Genomic DNA, 21592 nt, shown 5'->3' with positions numbered 1-21592 from the left:
TATGAAAACATATATTCCAATAATCTGTAAGTTTTTAAGATGCCACATAACTCCTTTTTATTTTCGTAATGTATGTAGGATTAATATGACCAGAAATGTATATATATATGTTAGCTATGGCTCTATGGCACTTTCTACCACCACCACCACATGCTCATTAAAATCATGTGGTCCATCTTCCTTGTATAGTACCATTTCAGAATGCAAGAGCAGGGTTCAAGTGATTGACTTACCTCCATGGAATTCTACCCATGGAATGCTAGCATATTACGGAGAAAGGTTTTTACCCAGCCAGTCCTTGATCTAGTTTTCTGTGTGTAGAAACTTCTTTAGCATGGCTGTGTATTAAAGTGTGTGATTTCCCCCACTTGTATTCTGACATAATACAGTCTCAGGAGGTCTGTACTATGTGCTTTTTATGAATGTCTAGATTAGCATTCAGATTTAATTGTGATCTTAAACTCTTTCAATTTTTTTGGTAACTATGAACTAATAAGTGAGCATAGAGCTTTCGAGCATTAAATTGTTATAAATCAGGTTACCAATGTATTCTTTTTACCTTGTATTACATTTTTTTATATTAACAGCTAGGATGGGTTGGTGATGCGGTAGGTTATACAGAGAAAGCACATGTCCACCAGATTTTAATATATGTGTATTTAAATACAATAATATGATCAATACAATCATATTATCCACATACATTTTCACTGTACATACCACCAATATACTTGGTGCCTTTTTTTGGTAGAAAGTAATATGGGGGAAATTAATGTTATCTTACATGATCAATGTCATTGGTATTATTCCTTACACAGAAAGTTCTATTATACATGTTGGTGTTTTTCACAAAACACACAAAGCATTTTTAATGGGAGGTTGTTCTTTTTCCAAGAAAATTGCCATTCCTAATGTGATTGGTTGTCTTCGACTCATGTATGAACGTCCCACAAAGTTAACCAAAGAACCGTCCCCATTCCTTATACTGAAAATGCTATGATCTTGCTTCAATGTGATCAAACTTTACAAATGCAAATTTGGCTTGTATTGTGTGTCTCATAATATGTTTTTGACTGGTTGTATAATGCTGTGTTGATTTGTATCTTGTACATTTTATCAGTCAGATCAGCCCACTAGGCAAGCAAAAATATAAATAAGACATGACATCTGTTTCACTTTATATTCCCCATTTATATTTGTGTCAGAAACTTACAATTTTAGAATTTTTTTAGTGTATTACAGTCAAATACTGTTATCTGTGTGGCCTTGATTCAGTCTGTGTTAGGTACAGGGGGCCAGCACTTGAAGGAATCACCTTAAACCTTATTAGAGTTCATGTGCCTGGTGTACCAGTCTGTGATGGTGAACAGAAGGCCTGTAGCTTGGCTCTTACATTCCAGCCCTTCCCCCTGCACTCAGTCAAAGAGCATGATTCTTCGCTCACGTTTCTTGATTAAGTGGTGAGCTGGGTGGAGATTCATGTACAAACATCACATTTACTATAGAGGCTTAGTGTGGTTCTTGTATGTACAACCATAAGCTCACGCTTAAAGGTAAGGAAGTGAACAGATATCCATTATGCCCTGTGGAGATTCCTCTGCACATGGCTGCTACACCCAGAATAGATTCAATCATGCCCTAGAGAAATGGATATTTTATTAAAAGTACTTTTATATATCTGCAGACCAGGTATACATTTTAATTATTTTTAATTATCAATTGTTTCCCATTAAAAATATTTTTTTATTCCAAGCATTACACTTTTCATGTTCTGTTATGTACCATCCCAACAAATTGCTTATGTGTTATTGATAAAGAATAAAAGAAAAAAGAAGACACCATTCCAGAAAACTGATTGTTTGTATATGAGAAATTCTACATTGGACTATAACATTGATGTAAATTAAAATATAAATGTCATGACCAAGTCACCAACAGCCTTTAAATCCATAAATATCCATGACTGGACCAGAAGCCTTCCTGATTGACTCTGTTGACATGAAACATCAATGTCTAGTTAATGTTTCTTTCCCCTTTATATACTTTTTTCCGATGATGCTTAGAATGGAAACATAAGGAACTCTTCCTCATAACACTGATATTCATTAGAGAGCATGGATCTTGTGTGATTCCTGCTGTTGACCTTATGCATTCTTACTGCTTCTCTTAGCTAACGTTTCCCTTACGTTGTTACTGTACTTTCAGTTGAATAAATAGAAATCAGCTTTTTCTATAAATAAACTTGTTCTCTATTTTTAACACTCTTCTTCTCTTGTTTACACGATTTATTGTCTACCAAGGATCTTCTTGCTTGACATTATTGTCAAAATCAATGCCTTTTTGTTTTTATAGATGTTGACAAATGAGATTCTAATTCTGCAAGTCTGCATATCTCAGATTGTGGTCTGTTAACTAACATTTGATATTACAAAATAATTTAAAACAGCAACCTTATGCATATTGTCTTAAGAATTTGTCCCATAAAACTCAGTGGGATTTACTTTCAAGTAAACATGCTTAGGAAGGGGCTGCATATTATCATATCTCATTGCCTTCTGTGGTCTCAAAAATTTGTTTAGTTTTGCCTCCATAATATTAGATAATTAAAATCAATATAACTTTAGTTCTGAATGAAAATACAAATATTTCAAAGATGCCCTATTATAACACTAATTTTTTAGCACAAAAACTCATCATCTGTAACCTTTACACCTTAATACACTAGATTTTGTTTGTGTTCTTATAACAAACATCATGCCTCAGAAAACTGCAATAGTAAGTCCACACAATGCCGACGCCAGGGTTTCTGGCGCCCATGGCCAGCCCCATGTGCGCGCACATGCAGTGCACGCGCGCCCCGGACTGCGAGATGATGTCATCACATGACATCATCACAAGGCAAAGCCGGGCCCATTGGTGGGTGGCTGGGGCAGCGTGCAGAGGCTGTCCACGCTCTACACGCCTCCCCGGCCACCTGCCGTGCCTGGCCAACGGCTGCTGCACCCAGCCAGGGGCATGTGGCAGCGGCGGCGGCACGGGGCTGGCCAGCTTGAAGCAGCTGCAGGGCAGGCATGCCAGCTCTGTGGTGTGCACCTCCACCCCCAGAAGTCCCTCCGGTGTCCCCTCCGGCACCCCGACACCCACAGCAGCCACCTCACCACCTCAATGGTGGCGCCGGCCCTGCACACAATATAAGATGAGTGTTTGGGGAAAGATTTGTTCTTTAAAAATTGAGATATGTGTCTCTTCTTTCATCAAAATTCCTTGAGTTCATGTTTTCATTTCCATTCTGGAATAAATTGTTATCTTTATTGCAGCTTTCATCTCTCTCCATCTTCCTAGGGAACTATAAGGATCCATGTCCAAAAGTTGTAAGACAATGGCAATGGACATATTAGCTGCACAATCTGGATCAGAGGGCTTCAAGGTAACCTGAGCTCCATATGTTAAGCCCTGAAGGCCCCTGCCATACATTCTCTGAAAAAGTATTGCGTTATTTAGTTATATTAATCTGCATCTGTACCATAAAGGGTCTTCCAATTTTAAAAAAAGAACAGTTCATTCTTAGGGGTCTACATCATCTTGCTGAGATCTTTGGACCAAATTATAACGAGTACAAGGAACTTCATCTTCCTGTGTCTGTGTTGTTGCTTCAGTGCTTCAAGTTCATAGGGGCAAAGTTTCTACTTTTGTGGGGAAAGTAAATTCTAGTGAAGCTACATGAAAGAAGAGAGTAGACAGAAGAATACCTGTTCTTAAGCTTGTAGTCTGAGATAGAAATTTAGCATTTAGTAAGAACCTGCCACATTTCCTGCCACTTTCTAAATTCATTTATGTAAGAGGGGGATGACCATCCTTGCAAAAGTTACTACTAAGCAAAAGTTACTACCCCTGTAAACATTGTGTTAGCATGACTGCACTGTTACTGCTTTGTTTTTGCTATGGTTTCCACTGACGCATACGTGTGTTTCTGGAAGCTGATATTAATTTTTAAATTTGTTTTATTGTTCGAATTTAGCAACCCTATTACTCAGAATCTCAATTTGCTGGAAGAAAGCTCATAAATCTGATAGATAAATAAATAACATGAGCCATTTGTGGTACATATATAGCCTGAAAGTCAGAAGAATTAATTCTATTCCAGTTTCAAAAAACATCTGTGTTTGGTTGCCTGAAGACAAATATGACTTGCCAGAGGCAGGTAGGCGACTGCCTATTTACAAACCTGAGAGTGATCAAGGGAAAGACTTCTGCAAGCAAAACACTTTGGTGGGGATTTTTTTATTCCTCTGTGTAAATGCCATCCTTCCTAATTTTATGTAATGTATTGTTGGAAGTTTTATCAGAAGGATGCACATGCTTCCTAGGATCTATTACAAGAGTGTGAAGTGCCAAATTCATTTAAACTGTTCGTTGTCATTCTAAGCAATCTAAATTAGATGAGAAGTGTAAATGCTGCAATCAAAAAGAACAAAAGCTGTAAAGTAAGGCAGTGGCAATTACAAAGCACATATCCATGGATGCAAGGAAATAAGACCTATAGAGCTGCTAGGGATGGTGATGTGGACAGCTTAAGCTTTTATATAGTGGGGGGATTTTATAACTTTATTCAGATATCACCAGATGCAGACAATCATTTTAATAGAGCAAAACAAAAATCTTCCCCCTTATTGATAAAATGAAACTAGCCCTGATCCAGCAGCTTAGAAATGATACAAACTTAATGACCAGGTCTCACTACAATGGGAAATCTTTATTCATAATTCCTACCAATACTTTTTGCCCCACTCAGATTGATGACTGTTGATAGACAATAGTTATCAACACAGTTGAAAGATGTTTGAGAGAGGTTTTCCTTCTCATGGTGTACATACATACATACATATATACATACATAGACCTTTGCCTAAGTGTCACCTCTGTTCAGACACTTAGCAGATTTTAGAAACGCTACAAAAACCTGTTTCCCAAAGGCAAAATCAAGATGAGTTTATATATACTGAACAGCAATCCTTTCAAACTGCCTTCACCAAATGAAAAAAAAATTCTCTGTTGAGCTGGAATAGTCCACACTGCAAACCGCTTCTGGACTCGTCAATTTCATTTGAATGTGCTGCTGAGGGAAAGTGCACACCTTTTAAAAGAAAAAAGAAAATGGATTGAAGCACAATGGAATTGTTCTTGATGAAATTGTGGAACATTACAAACAGGAGCAAGCTTCCTGCCTCCTCTTTTTAAAGTGTTGCATGATAAATAGCATTTTGAGAAACGAAAAAAATGTGGGCTATAAATAAAACAAAAAATAGTGGATATTGTTTATGCAGGAAAAACATTTTGGGGTAAACTGGAAAACTGGGAGTAGAGAGTGATGATACTTATCAGTCACTATTTGGTTCCTTTTTGAAAGACTGCATAATAGTAAGGGATAAGCACACATTTTGTTGTTCTAAAAATTAAATACTACCTTAGGCATGGGTGGAGAGAGGAAGTGTATTACTTACTACTCAGAATCTCAAAGGGAATTATTTATAAGCATTAGTGGACATGTGTACTGCAGGGAACGATAGCTCTGAAAAGGTACTTTCATTGATGCAGAGATAGAGCTAAGGTAAACTTGGGCACCCTCAAAAACTTCAATATGTATGCACTCCACGTTGCAGTAGCCATGAATTTTAAAAATTCCTTGCTGCATGTGCTTCTTTAATTGTAATTTGTTTACCAGAGCTGTATGTTCTAAGTCAAGGCAGCGCTGACATGCAAATCCCACATGGGATTGGGAAGATACTTTGACTATGAAGCTTCAAAACACTGTGTTCACAATGTCAGTCCTAGGGTGGCAGTCCCTGGCAGTTAGATCCCCAAGCCCGTCACAGCAAGCACACAGGTGCATTGGTTGAAGAAACTTTATTTAGAGATCTATTCAGTTCAGGTGTGCACTCGTAGGTAGAAGATGGCAGAAGTGATTATTCACACAATAGGACTACTGATTATAGGGGATGTTCTCCTGCCCTCTAGCCTGTTTGCATTCAGGCACGAAAACCCAAAAAGTTACATAGGAACAGAGTCGTTTAGTCTAGACAAAATACAGAGTGGAATCATTCCCTCCTCTGAAAAAGATACATTTCAGTATACAGCTGCAGCTCCGGTCCAAGGACACTCAGAAGTGAAAGTGCATATTTCTTAGAGATAACAAAGAGGCCACTGGATTCTCTGGAAATTAGTATTAGCAGTCTAGACACCCTCAGGTGACTTATATAAAATGCATAAGATACAGTATTTAACTTTGGCATTATATCAGTATGCATTTAAGATGCAGTGTAAGATGCAGAACACAATAATGGCATAGATGCTTATATCATTCTCAGTATAAGATGCAGAACACAACAATGGCATGGATGCTGGCATACATGACACACATTGTGGAACGCTACCACAGGGAAAGGTTTTCCAGTGTTTTCCACCTGGGCGTTGTAACATTTAAATCAGAGTAATAGGTATTTAACAAATGAGAGCCCTACTTAACTACTATGCTCCTCTTTTACATGGCAGCTCTCACTTGAGATTCTCTGAGGCTTCATTCATATACATCTGCAACACTATGGGAGATGCTTCTCCATAGAATGCTCCCACGCCAGTCTGGGAATGTGTTCAAAGAAGCTTCATGGTCCAGGTATTTCCCACCCAGTTGTCTTGGGCTGCAAGGGAGTTTATGTTCTATGAGCCTTTGAAGTGCTACTTTCAAGTCAGTTATATTCCTCTTCCTGAAAAAGTATTACCTGGAGTTTCACCCTCAATCCACATTTGACTCATCTTGCTGCCCATTTTTGATTTAGTAGTACGAGAGTTCAGCTCTCATATTAAGTGTTATTTTTTCCAGCTTCCCTGGATAAAGTGCAGATTCTGCATCAAGGTTTAACACACAGTCGCTCTTGAAAGCAGTTGTAGGCCATTAGTATGTAATAACAAGTTAGCATTTCACCATGGTATTAGGATTAGTCAAACTATATGTAGAATATATGGCCTGGGATCTTTACTGAAGCACTTATCATCTTGCCTTTACATCTGATTCAGCAGATGATATTTTCAAAAGGTCAATTCTCCTTAGTATTCCTCCCCATAATACAGACACCAAAATTGTAGATAATCAACTTGTAAGTATCATCAGTTCCTACAGCACCAAGACACTTGTGTGTTGCTTACAAAAATTGTTGGGTAGCACTGATAGTGTTACCCAACATGATATTTTTTCATACGTTTGTATAGATCTTAGCAGTTAACTGGATACCATAGGGCAGCCTTAGAATAAAGCACATATTCTTTTAACCTTGCTGTTTCATTTACTTAAAGGAAGCACAATGTCACTCCTGTGTTCAGATACCTCATTTCTTTGGAGATCACCACTAACATTTTTGATACTTTCAAGTGCAGAAAGTAGAAAGATGCCACTGGGGCGGGGGGCGGGGGGTGCTGTTTTCAGATGTGTAGCTACCAGGTTCAGTATTCTTATTTGTCTTATCTACATTTTCAAACAGAAGTCATCATTTCACAGGAAGTAATCTTTGTGCTTGGCAAATGATCAAGCTAAATGATTTGATTATTATTACAGTTCTTAAGACCAAGAAACATTTTTATTATAGTCAGCCACATTCTATATGCATTAACTTTTAAAAACAGTATTTTTCAGGAAGCGGAGATCTTCTAAATTGTACAAGGTAAACTCTTCTGCTTTTGAGAAACTGGGAATATTCACAAATATTCGTTGGTACCCAGAAACCATAGAATAACTAATTTTCTGTTGGGCCTTGTACCCAATTTTCTGTTGGGCCTTGTAAGTTTACTGGTACAATGTTCTGTTGAGCATTGTACCAGTAAACTTATGCCACTCACAGGGTTCAAGCAATATTAACCACACAACTGTTGCACGGAATAGCTTCTGTTCCTACACAGCTCTCTTTTCCTCAGTGGTCAGTTTTATTTCTATTCCCCTTTCTCCACGTGGATTAGCAACATAGAAGAATTCTATAGCTCCATAGAAAGTACATAAGCTGATGTGTGTATTTTCCCCACTACGCCAGAAATCCTGACCACAGCTGGAATACGTATGATCCCAACAGAGTGCAGCTGTTTTGTTTAATCTGTTTTGAGTAATCAACAGTCTGTTTCCCTTACTCAGTGTCTTTCATAGGTGTGCAATAAACCTAAATTTCTATTATTTAAAAAAATGTGTTGCAATCTCTTGCTTGAGACATCTGGAGCTATTTGCTCTACAGGCAACTTTTCTTTAATGAAGTTGCTCAGTGCGTGTATTAAGCTGCCGTGTGAAGGTCTTGGAGCCCCTGGGTGGATGTCTCTGCTTTTGGGTAAAGGGAAGTCGAGATAACCCTTTCCGCCTCTCAAATGAATGGTTTTATGTATAAGCAGTTATTCATGTATTTAATTACAAAAATTGTTAGTAATTTTTGGTTTATGCATGCATATACAATGTATGTAATACAGTTCACCTATGTGTTCATAACTGTATAATATTGCATCCTACATATTGTCCATTCACAGTAAGAATTTGATAGCTCTAAGTTCCTTTTTGCAAAAAATCATGTATTTAACAGCTAGGTTACAAATTACCTTAATTAATTTTAACAGATAGAATATAAAGGTCTAGAAAATACATATGCATTTATTTGGAAACTTATCAATGAACCAAAATTATTTGGACTTCCAAAAGTGAAATAAACAAGTTTATATATGGTATAAAATTTTAAAAGCCTATAAAGTAAATATACAAATGAGATCACTCTGTTTCAAGATGCTAATCCCACCACCTTGATTTTTACTCAGCTGTCTGGTTTTTTTCCATTCTGTGTTCCGGACTCCTAGTGTGCATGATTGAAATGAAACTCTGAGAGGCTATATAAAGATGCATCATTTCTTGTACATGTATAAAAAATGTAACTGTGACCTTGGATACATCCCTGAAATTTCAGCACTGGAGAAACCTATTTATTCCAGAGTAAGCCCATTGATTTCACCAAGCCATTCAACTTTTATCATCATAGGATTTATTTTATTCTTCTTTGATCATTTGTCAGTTTGTTTGCAAAGGAAACTACATAAAACACATTTCTAAGTCACTGTGTTTTCTTTCCCCTTATAATGCAGCCCAGCCCTACTGTTCGTAAAAACGGCTTCATCTCAACTACCCAGGCTCTCATATTGGTGGTGGAAAGTTCACAAATACGATCAGTAAAAATAGCCACATGACAACTGAACCAAACACATACCTATAACAATATAACCAACAATATTAAATATATAACTATAAACTTATTTGAGTACCATAGTACCTGTAAGCATGAAGCATTGTCTTTCCCCAATACTGTGCACCTTTACTTCCTTTGCTGCCTTCTTACCCTCTCCCTGGCACAAGACTCACAATGCTGGTGAGAGCAAGGTGGCCAAAGTTGACCTGTCTCCTGCCAGAGGAGAGAACAAGAAGGCAGCAAAGGAAATAGAGGGTGCTCAGACCTCCCACTGCAGAATCCTGCTCTTGGCCAACCAGCAGCATTATGAAGCTGCTCTTCTCAAAATGCCTGAGTACCCTTTACATCCCTCTCTGCCATCTCACTCTCTATCCAGCATGAAGCACAGTGGCTCAGGTGAGAGAGTTAGATCACAGAGGCACCCAGTGGAGAAGGCAAAGTCCCCCACTCCCAATTGTGGCCAGTTTGCTCTTTTCCTGGTGGAAGTTCCATGGTGGCAGCAGCAGCAGGTTTACTCTTTCTTCTCTGTGCAGAGGCTACAGCGAAAGGTAGGCCCATTTTAAAAAACGGGAGAAAAAGTTGAAAAGCAAAAAGAGAAAATGCTTATGAAGCACAAATTATTTTCAAGCAATAACAAATTATTTGAATAGAGTACTTGCATATAAACACAACTAACACACCACAACTGGTTTCAAAGTAAAAGACCCATTTTAAACTACTTTAAGGGTATGAATATGCATGATACACTTAGAAATCCCATACAAAATGAACAAACATAATCAATAAGAAAATCCCTGTATGACCAGAGTACATTGTTTTGGTTACTATTTTTCCAGTTGCATCCCTTTATTCTGTGTGGAGGACATAGAGTTAATAAGACTAAATGAATGGAATTGCGAAATGACCTAACATCAAACAAATTTAGGAGACAGAGGCCGTTTCCACACGGCTTACCTGAAGCTGGGCCATGGCGCAACGTTGTAGGTCATGCCGGAGAAAACATGAAATATCGCGTTTTCTCGCGTGAGTTTTGCACGACATCGCACAAAACTCGCACGAGAAAACACGATATTTTGCGTTTTCCCCGGCATGATCCGCAACGTTGCACCATGGCCCAGCTTCAGGTAAGCCGTGTGGAAACGGCCAGAGTACGGAACACAAAAGTATATACTTTTCCAAGATTCCATTAAGATTTTTCTATGTGGGCTAAATCAGGGCTCATTTCGAGGGGAAACGCACCAGAACACAGTTCCAGCAGTTCTCCAAAGAGGTCACTTGTCTAGTGGCTCCGCCCACCTGATTTTCAGCAATTCTGGGCCTGATTAGGCCTGGATGGGGGCCAAAACGGCCCATATGGGGGCAAAATGGCCTGGATTAGGTCGGTGCTGGGCCGGGGAAGCCTCCCTTGCCCGACACCAACCCAGTCCCAGCCATTTTGGCCCTGATCCGGGCCCAAATGGGCCAAAAATGGCCATTTTTGACCATTTGGGGCCTGTTTCAGCTGGGATCAGGGCCAAAACTGCCAGGATTGGGTAGGTCCCTGGTGGGGGAAGCCTTCTTTGCCTGGCACCAATGTGATCCTGGCCGTTTTAGCCCTAATCGGGGTCAAAACAGGCCCAAAATGGCCATTTTTGGCCCATTTCTTTCAGGATCAGGGCCAAAACCTCCTGGATTGGGTCAATGCCAGGTGGGGGAGCCTCCCCTTACCATGGGGGCCCTCCCCTTCCCAGCACTGACCTGATCTGGGCCATTTTGGGCCTGATCCAGGCCCAAACGTGCCCAAAATGGCCATTTGGAGCCATTTTGGGCCCATTTCAGCCTAGATTGGATGGTTTCATCCTGAAATGGTGCCAAAATGGCCCTGATTGGGCCACTGCCAGGTGGGGGAACACTCCCCTGCCTGGCAGCAGCTGAATCCCAGCCATTTCGGGCTCGATCTTGGCCATTTGGGTCCCTTTTCAGCCATTTTGGGCTCATTTCAGGCCGCAAATGGCCAGGATCGGGCCCAAAACAGCCAGGATTGGTCCCAAAACGGCCAGGATCGGTCCTCTGATGGGTGGTGGATCACTCTCCCGCTCAGCAGTGGCCTGATCCTGACCATTTGTGCCCCTTTTTGGCCATTTTCAGCCCCTTTTTGCCATTTTGGGCCCAATTTCAGCCCTGAATGGCCAGGATTGGGTCCAAAACAGCCAGGATAGGTGATGTCAGGGGGTGTGGCATATGCAAATCAGTTATGCTAATGACACACTCCTGGTGATGTCAAGGGTGTGGCATATGCTAATGAGGTATGCTAATGTGTTATGCTAATGAGTTCCTGCAGCTCTTTTTCTACAAAATGACCCTGGGCTGAATTGTTTTTGTCTGAGGCTAGGTGAGAACACAGAAGATTCTCCATATTTAGAATTATTTGTTATGCATTGTTTTTAAATATATTTCAACCTGTCTAGAGCTCTTGGGATAGTTATCTAAATAAACAGTATTTTCACAACACGTAAGTTGCCCATGGATTCACTAACCCTAGAATACCCTAAGGCAGATTTTGTGGTCTGTATTCATTAAACATACACAAAGTATCAAGCATAGCAATTAACTTCACAGTTTGTGAAATTAAGCCTAAATAGACTACCATTTGCCCTTAGCTTTAATTAATTAACATGTGCCATGAAATTGAGATATTGGGCAATTATAGGCCCCTTTTGGCAATATGCAGCCATACTCAATGTCTTCTGGCTCATAAAGATCCTAACAGTCCTGCTAAACTGGACAGGCAATGGTCAGCCAAATGCTCACAAGCAGACAGGAGCAGATCAGTCATTTAACTTGATGTCCCCACCCTGGAGGGCCAGTGGCAACCAGGAGCGAGCAGAGCCAAAGCCCAGTCAGTGGCTCTGCCATGGCGCAGGGACCATTTGGCTCAGACCTGGCCAGCTGCCTCAGCACTGGGTGCGGGTTCACTCTTTGTCTCCTCCAGCTCAGGTCTGAAACTCTGTGGCCACTGCAAAGCTGATTTATAGCACCACAGAAGCCGCTCAGCCTGGCTTGCTCCTGTGCCATTTTGATTTCCCAGTATTTCCCAGTCAGCTTCTGCAAGCGAAGCAAGAAGACAATAGCCACCCCTTGCCTGGGACTCAGAGTTATAATGCCTCCCAGACCCAGCCTGAAATACTTATCCACCAGATTACAGCACCTCAGTTCATGCCTGGCCTTCCCGTCGGTCATCTGTTTCCTATCAATAGTGCATTGGCTAGGAGAGATGAAAGGGGTTGGGGGCAGAAGCTGCGAGGCTCCCTAAGCAACAATGGGCTCCTTGATGAGGACAAATTAAGTCCTTTGCCCATGTGGCAGGAGGTGCTTTTCAGCCTCTGGGGAAAGGGGATGAGAGAGGGTGAGGGGTCTTAACCTGAAGGCTTTCATCTGCCCTTTCTCCAGCTGGACGCCAAGGGAAGGGAGGCAGAGAGGCGCTCTGGCTCAAGCGCTTTCCCCCTTTGCTTAGCCAGCCAGCTGCAGCTGCAGCAGGGGCCAGAAAGCGCTGGCGCTTGTCATATTCCCTTTTTAACCCTGGGGGCATCCTGAAAAAAAATCTTTTGCTATTATATCCAGGGGGACATGAATGTGCAGAAACAGGATTGACTGGTTTCACACGCTTCTTTGCTGGAGACCGAGCCTCGCTCTTCATTACCGTCAACCACAACAGCCCGCCTGCACACAAGCGAGGGCGGGAGGGAGGAGACAGCCCTCACCTCCCCCCCCCCCCCCCGAGCAGCAGCGGGCATTGAGGGCAAGCCTAAAAGAGGCCGCCAGCGGGATCCTGAGGGAGGGAAGCGCCGCCGCTTCTAGCCACGCAGAGCCGCGGGTAAGGAAAAGGTGCTCCGGGGCCAAGACCCAGCGGCTCGCCTGGCCCTCTGGCGCGGCTGTGGCGGGGCTGGGAGGACGGAGGGGACTGCCCGGGGTTACGAGGGCGCCCCTTGGGTTGGCCGTATCTTTAGATGGGCGGCAGCGGCGCTTTCCGGGCACACACGGCGGCTAGGCGGCTCCTCCGGCGCTGGGGGTCGCGGGGAGGGAGGAGGAGACGGCCGGGGGGGGGGGCGGCTTGAAACGCTCGCCCGTCCAGGCTAAGGTGGGGAGGCTGCGGAGGCGCAGAATGACCGAGCGACCCACAGGGAAGGCTATCCCGCCGCCGACTCCGGCGCCGCTTGGGCAGAGAAAGGCGGGCGCGGGGAGGGAGGGACGGGAGAGGTGGCCGGTGTCTGTTTCTGTGGGGTCTCTCCACCTGGAGGCAGAGGCGTAGCCCTGGCTGCTCTCTAGCCGCCGCCGCCCGCCGCCGCCGCCCCCTCCCCTTTTGTAGCCTCGGGCGGGACGGGAGACTGGAGGAAAGAAATTGGCCGCCGCTCTTGTCTTTTGCGGAGAGATGAAACTAGCGGGAAATCGGCCGCTCTCCTCGCCCTCCCCCCTTCCTTCCTTTCTGGCTCGCCTGTGCCAGAGGCTGCACGCTGTGCCAACCTCTCCATTAGGGAGAAGCTCCCGACCCTTTCCATTGGGTTATAAATAACCAGGCCACTTTAGTTTTAATTACGCCCCCCTTGCTCTGCCATAAGCCCTGCCTTAAGCATCCTCCTCCCTCCTCCTCCTCCTGATGGCTCTTTAGGCTCTAGGCGGATACAATAAGCAGGTTCCCTTGGGGAGAAAGAGCGCTGCCTCTGAGCTGCTACCCCCCAGGCTCCCTATAACTGGCAGGCAGAGCCTCTTAGGTGCAGTGGAGATGGCTATAGGTGTGTACGTGTCTCTCTCCAGATACAGACATCACCGTAATTTACGTACACAAAAGCTCTGGCCCACATAAATACATGCATACACAAATGAATACGTTTCGTTCCTTTACAGGGGAGCAATCCCCCTTTAGGTTAAAGGCACAATTCCCAAATGCCATGAGAGTTTGCCATCGACATAATGGGAGATGAGCTATATACCTTTAACAGCCCTTCCTAATTGGGGAATGCTTACCATTTCTTGTCCAGAAACAAGAATGCATGCAGCAAGTGCTTGCATGCCTTGTATGTATATAAAGAAGAAACGCGCGCGCGCGCACACACACAGCACTGGTGCAAGACTTATGTGGTTGTCTAAGCTTCTCTAGTGGAGTTGCCATGTAAATAAAAGGCAATAATTCAGAAGCATGCCTCTCATTTCACTTCATACCAAGATGTGTTAGCTAGATTCTGCTTTAGACCCCCTTTTTTGTCACTTTTCTTGTCCTAACCAGTTTGTGGAGGTGTTTATCTGTAATATTTTGCTGCAGTGCCTCAGCACATGAAGATAAATGATTCCCATTTCTCTGCTTGCCACAGTAACTCAGTCATTAAAAATTCCCAACTTTGAGAGCTAAAAATGGCATCTCAAGTAAAGCCCCTGAGGGGCTTATGGGGGAGGATGGCGATATAGAAGACACCTGAAGAAGTTGCTTTGGTAGTTCCTATGCTTAATTTTCATTTAAAAATCTATTTTGAATTAAGAAGGGTTACTGAACTGATGAAGAGTTTTGCAAAGACTGGATTTAATTTTGAAAGCTGGTTGCCAATATTTGTGAGTCATTTCCTAGGAATCCTACCTTTGGTGTTTAATTCCCTTAGAAGGAGTCTTGTAAAAGAATAATAATAGCTCTTAAACTTCACAGAAAGTAGCACTTCAGTATAGTTGAAGACAAGTTGCTTTTTGCTTCAGAACACTTATTGTGGTTTTGTTTGCATTATTCAGTGGACAGAAGAGAAGTCAGCAATATAATTAACCCATAGAACCTCTAATTTATTGTGTCAGTGACATTTGTGTACTGCCCCATTAGGGTTCAAAGCCAGTTGGAAAGGCAACTTTAATTGGTACTTCTTTTTAGAAGAATAATTAAAGAATCAAGAAAACCATCTTGTTATTTTAGAGGTCTTTGTTAGGAGGAGTGGTTTGCTTTGTCAACCCACATGAAGTTTCTTGACCCAATTTCTCTCTTTTAAGATTTATACTATTCTAGTATAATAATATATATTAATTACAGCCATGTGAATAATCAGGATTTAATATTATATAACAGCAGTGCTTTTCCCCAACATAGACCCAAATTATTCTACAACTTGCGTTATCTTAGGACTTTTCCCCATTTATTTTTCCTGCACTCATAGACTTTAAGCAAGCATGTGATTTGCCTCCCCAGGAAAACATTCTATGGTAATTAGTCATCCATGCGATTTTTTCAGAGTCATATCCATAGACAAAGTCTGGCAAAATTTAGGAATCCTGCTAACAAATGCTCCTTGGATATGTTATTGTTCCTGTGTAATAGTTCCACATGTGAGAGATGACATTAAAATCTGTGAGCTCATAACATTTCATCAGAAGCAGCTTCTACGCTCATGAGAATATTGATGTTGCCATTGGCAGAGTGGGAGGGTTGGGGCAGTCGGCATGTGAGAAGAAATAATCTTGGCTTAGAATCTTGAAGGAATATAAACATTTTATTATTTTCCAAGTACTGACAGGTTCTTGGCTTTTATAGTCTCATATGGAACGATTCATACAATAAACTGAACAGAACCCAAGTTCCTAGATGCCAAAATGCTTTGACAATGAAAATGTTGTGCATTTGCATAAATTCTTGTCATGTGGATCAACTCAAGTTCTAAAGTATCATAAAGGCTTGCCCTCCTTTACATGTTTCCTTCCCCTCACCCACAGAATTATCATTCAGTGGGGGAAATAGTTATTCATGTTGGTATGGAAGAGCTGGAATGATTTATAAGGGCAATCTGTTTTATGTCTACTATGTCCCTTTGTCCTGATATATCAACAGTACAAATCTATATCTTACGATTATTGATGTTATATCTTTTCTTGATGGTAGTGTCTAAGAAGACTGAATGGGAACAATACCAATTAGTACAGCCCATTGCTTAATTATCACTTAATTAACCCCCAACATTTTAAAAAGAAAGTGCAGGAAATCAAGCTATTTAAAACAGCTGTTTCTAGGGATCTCAGAAGAGTGGTAATGAGATCCTGGGGCCATACTCTGGAAAACTAGAAACACAAAATGCTGCTTTAAAAAAAAGAAAGAAGAATGTTTTCTAAGCATAGTGAACAAAATGGTAGCCTTAAGAAAGTAGCTTCAAGATATCTATGATGTAGGATGAAAGAAGTACTAGAGAATGTATTTTACATGTGTTTTACATCCAATTTTATTTTACATCCAATTCTCTATGTACATCCAGGTGAAAGATACAGAGTTTCAAAAAAAAATCTCTCCCTTTGACCCTGGAGACCTCTGGCAGTAGAGGGATCATTTTGACTCAGATGTAATGTGGCTCCTTCCACCTTTGAAAGAAATCTGAGATATGCACATATTTAAAATACAAAAATGTGTTTTATGAAAAAGACATGACCTTTTAATTTGAATGTTAATATAATAATTAAAAATTTAAGATAGTATTTGAGCTAGAAATACCTGACAAACCCAAGGACATATGCCATGAAGCACCTCCATGTTACAGCTGTTTTTAAGCTTGTATGATGTACCCATTTCCCATGTGTGTGTGTTTTTAACCCTAAGCCTGGTAATGACCTAAGATTGCAGGTATAGAAGACTCTCACTGGTCTTCCAGGTGATACTGGGATAGAATCTTGCTGTATCTTTTTCCAAACACTGAAGCATTACATAAGTAAATGTTTAAACCTAATTTAACCTTCTTGTTCTTTAAAGAATACCATATATGTTATTACCTACATTTCTAATGCAGAACTTAACATGAATGAATGGAGCAATAATTATATTGCCCTTTGGATCATCCTTGATACAAGAGAACTGAAGAACTGATGTAACATCCCTCATATTTACATTCTCATTTCTTTACTTTTTACTTTATCGTTCCCTTCATTTCTTTGTTCTGTCAGTCAATATCTGCCTTTGAAAGATCTCCTCCCCCTCCCCCTTTAACTTACAGTACTGACTGGTTTAGCCAGTCAACCTTTCCCCGAGTAACCCTCCCAATCCTTTTCTTACTTGAGCTAATATTATCTACTTCCTACCAAATTTTTGTTCCCAATCTTTCTGAGATTGAAATTTCCTATTAAGAGGAACATCTAAGTGGTAAAAAAACACATTTGAGGATACAACATGTTTCCTTATTCTTTTATAATTGTGGTCAAGGTAAGGATCAGACACAACATATTTTATTTCCATTTTGAACCAATCTTTCATCGTTCATTGCCACATCTCTGTCACTGACCTTAACTCCTGCAAGACTTGTAATCACTTTAAATTTGACTGCATCTCTCCCTCACAAGTCCTGCCCTCTATGCTTCTTCCTTCAGAGGTGAAATGGGTGGCAACCAGATACAGGGCTTTTTCAGTAGTGGCACCTTAATTATGAAATACCCTTCCCGTTTAGACTCCCCTGGTGCCTATATTGCTCTATTTTAGATACTAGGCAGTTCACCCAGGTTTTTAATTTTTTTAAAATACCATTTTAGTCTGGAAACCCATGTTAAGCTGTCAGTGGACTCTTCTTGTAGTCCATGTTTTTATGCTGAGCTGGATTTTTAATGCTGGATTGTAATTAATAACTTCTAATGTTTTGTTGTATTGGTTTTTATTTTTTAAGTTGCCTTAGGCTGGTTCCTAGAGAGGCAGCATAATTTTTTCTTAATAAATAAAATATCACCAAGAAAGATATTAAAATAAAAAACTTCAATTGCCATATTAGAGTTGGGCAGATATATCACTAGGGATATTCAAGTCATAACATTCCTGTCCACACATATCAGAAGCAGAGTAAACTGAAGCTGAGAATTGCCTCTGATTCAGTTTTTAATACAATAATAAATATGTTGCCATTCACATCAGCACTGACATGAGAGAACAACTTCACCAGGGATTGAGGAGGGACAAGAAACAATGGATTCAAGGTCCAGTAAAAGCTTCTCTTTTTTTGACACCATGACATGGACACTTCTTAATTGTAAGAACAATTCAAGAGCAATTAAACAGATTGCCTTGGGATTCTCTCTGGAGGATTCCTTTAAAATAAAATTATAGTGAATCAGTGTATATCTGGTGGGGATTAAATCTAGGAAACCTTTCTCTGTAAGAAGTGGAACTAGGCTGACCAGCCCATGATTTGCTATGCATGTTGTATTAGTTATGCTATCACAAACAGCCTGTTCTGTCTGTTATACAAACCTTGCTATAGAGCTCTTTTTTACTATTGATCTTAAGGCACATCTGCCTAAGATTATGGGAGCTTAAATGCACTGCTATAGGATATCAGAACACTATGCAGATGTCCCCTACCTGTCCACTAGGTTCATGAGGCCAGCATGGAGTAATGTGCACACTCAGTACTAACTAATTATAGTCTGATTATGTGTACCCAATTAACTTTGAACTGGAAGCATTAGAATTTCTCCTATGGACATATCCTGAATTTGACTCCATAGAAATCTGATGTCTGCAGCTTCTTCCCTAAACCTTATAGAGCTACCATTTGTATCCACGAAAGAACAAATATCACCTATATGATCCTGCTCACATAACTCCTCATATCAGCTTTGTTTGCTGTGATAGGATCATAGATTTGCAGGGGTGTTAACAGGGATTCATATAATACATACTTTAAAAAATATTCTGCGTAATGCAATTCTGTTCCCAGAAAAATCTGCAATGTATAATGTACATATAAAGGCACAGTGAATATGCTTATTTATGTTGCATAATTAATTCCTTCTGTTAATCATAGAGAGGAGCAAGTTGCTTAGCAGGGCACTCAAGGCCTGACCACTGGGAAACTTATTCCATCCCTCCATCCTTTGGGGATTCTGAGTCTCTGTCTTCACAGCTATAAATGCTAGAATCTTGTTCTTGTTTTTTAAAGTTATAGCCAAGAGTCTGAGAATGCCCAATTTTGCACTCTATACAAAATTCTCCACTTGTGTTGAATTATGGAATAGACACAATAAACTGACTATAAGATAACTAAAGGTCATTAAGGAAAATCCTTGCCTGATAGCAGTTTCTTGTATGTATTTACCATCATGTACATATAAACATATCTTTTTATTAATAGTATTCTATAAACAGAGAAATACTGGACAAGGGGTACCATATCTGGGGTGCATGAATGCAAGGGAATGCCAGTGGTATCTGATTTCATATGGCACACTGAATGCATCTTCTTACACCACACTATTATAGTCACTCACATTCTGACAATTCACCTTTCTAAAACTGATGGAGCAGCACCCCTGTCCCATGTAGAATTTGCAAGATTTAAGTAAAATAAATGACTCAACCAAATGAGCCAAGGAAATGCGAAAGAGAAAACAAAGTACCAAGAGCTTGTAACCGAGAACTAGTACATATATAAGCACTCCTGAAGTCTAGCCACACTTGCTCTGAAACGTATGGTTTAGTTCAAATATAACATGCTACCATTATTTATTTTAACTATAGTCTATATAAAATAAGTATTTATTGCCCTCTTTGCTTGCTCCTTAAAGCAGCATGGTGCAATCCTTACCTATTTGACTATTCTGTTCAGTAGATGTGCCTGCCTATCATCTGATATGACAGGCTGAAATGCCTCCTTACCAGTAGATAAGTGCATGGATTGATGTTCCAACTTTGGACATCTACTTTTGTTCCTTTGAGCATCATACATTTGTTTCTTCTGATGTATGCTTCTACTTTTTGAGTATGTGTACTGCAAATGTCAAAATGGAGGGGCAAAATAAAAAGACACTACATGAAATGAAAAGGATAAGGAAAAAATATTGCTGGAGTTGACACACTGTTATTCATTTTAGACATAAACCCTGCCCTGGGAATTTCTTCACTCCTTTGGAAGTGGCCATGCTGACCCAGTCCAGACTTACTTCTCTCATTCCAGCTTCTCTGGACTACCTTCTGATGTAGCATTTGGACCTGCTCCTGGACCTGATGTAGCATTTGGACCTGCCCCTGGGGGCAGGGTCCATCCCTCTGTCTGGCACCCTCACACTCAAGGAATGCTGGTAGCAATGGCCAACCATCCTTGTGTACTGCACTGGTCCTGAGTCACACTTAAACCATGGGTCACCATCTGGGTTTCAGTTCATCTACCAGTGTTGGCAGCCGCTGTCCGTCCCTGTCTCCATTCCCACTGCCTGTGCTGCCATTCCCTCTACTCTTGCCATGGTATCCACCTGGTTGCATCCAGGCTCCCTTGGCTGTACTTTCTTGCCATATCTTCTTTCAGTAGCCTCTTCTTCTGGGTGGGCATTATATGTCAGGCTGTAGCCAACTGCATATCGCCTAATACAGTGTAATAGGGATACTGTTATATTTTAATGTTTAAATATCATAACTTCTTGCTGTGAGCTATCCGAAAGGCCCTAGTGGGCTGGGAGGTGGATTATAAATTATAAAAAATAAAGCAATAATGAATATAACTGTCAAACAATTATTAATTTTAAAATCTTCCATCAAGTTATGAACATTCCACTGCATTTTTGATCCATAAACATAGGAAACCACAGTGACGTCATACAACTAAAACCAAAATAGTTTCAAAATCAGCAATTCCGCACGGGCTGTATCCACAGACTATTGAATACTGCACTGTAGCAATTAGTTGCAACTGGATTCTCCTTTGTGGACAAGCCAATCTAGTTTTGAATGGCTGTTACAGTGCAACACTAGCACAATATCCCATAACGTGTGGATGCAGCTCTACTATTGTTACACAATATTGGGTAACTAATGAAGCCCTACAAATCCCCAGTGTTGCTTCCACCTTAACTTTTGGCCTTTAGGGATTTTAGTCTGAATTTGCAGCATTATTGCAACAAGCATTTTAAATTTAACTTCTGTTTCAGTGGCATTCTGGAGTTGCATAAAGACTCTTTTTCATTGACATTGTGAATGGCATCATTACAGTTCGCTCATTAGCATCATAATGACTTTAAAGGAATAGTGAGTGAAAATTGAGTAGTTGAAAGAATAGTGAGGAAATGTAACAGTATAGCTCTGCAATGTAGCCTCTTACTGAGTAAAACTACATACATGCAATGGAAGTCTGATGTTTTAACCTCCAGGCTGCTTTGGATGCCTCAGGGTATCGTCCTAATGCATTCGTTTGGCTGGCAACATGGAAAATCTGTGGTGACATAAGGATTAAAGACTGGGTTCAATAAAAATTTGGTCTGGCTTCCATACCACAGAAGCCCACACAAAGCTTTGCAAGGAGATTTTAAAACATGGATCTAGTCTACAGAATCCAGGCATCATGCTGCAGTTCTGTGCAGAAAAGATTTACTGTACT

General features: G+C 40.8%; 1 protein-coding gene across 1 annotated transcript in view; it reads left to right on the top strand.

The window, feature by feature from the left end:
- Positions 1-13063: 13063 nt before the first annotated feature.
- SERTAD4 (SERTA domain containing 4) overlaps positions 13064-21592 on the top strand; it is a 29084-nt gene continuing 20555 nt past the window's right edge. Inside the window, exon 1 of the mRNA XM_054980811.1 lies at positions 13064-13110. The gene's annotated coding sequence lies outside the window, so the exon portion shown is untranslated. The remainder of the gene's footprint in view (positions 13111-21592) is intronic.

The sequence above is a fragment of the Eublepharis macularius genome, chromosome 1, assembly GCF_028583425.1.
Source record: "Eublepharis macularius isolate TG4126 chromosome 1, MPM_Emac_v1.0, whole genome shotgun sequence".
NCBI classification, from domain to species: domain Eukaryota; kingdom Metazoa; phylum Chordata; class Lepidosauria; order Squamata; family Eublepharidae; genus Eublepharis; species Eublepharis macularius.
The sequence above is the reverse complement of the archived record's forward strand: the minus strand, read 5'-3'. Positions and strand labels throughout refer to the sequence as shown.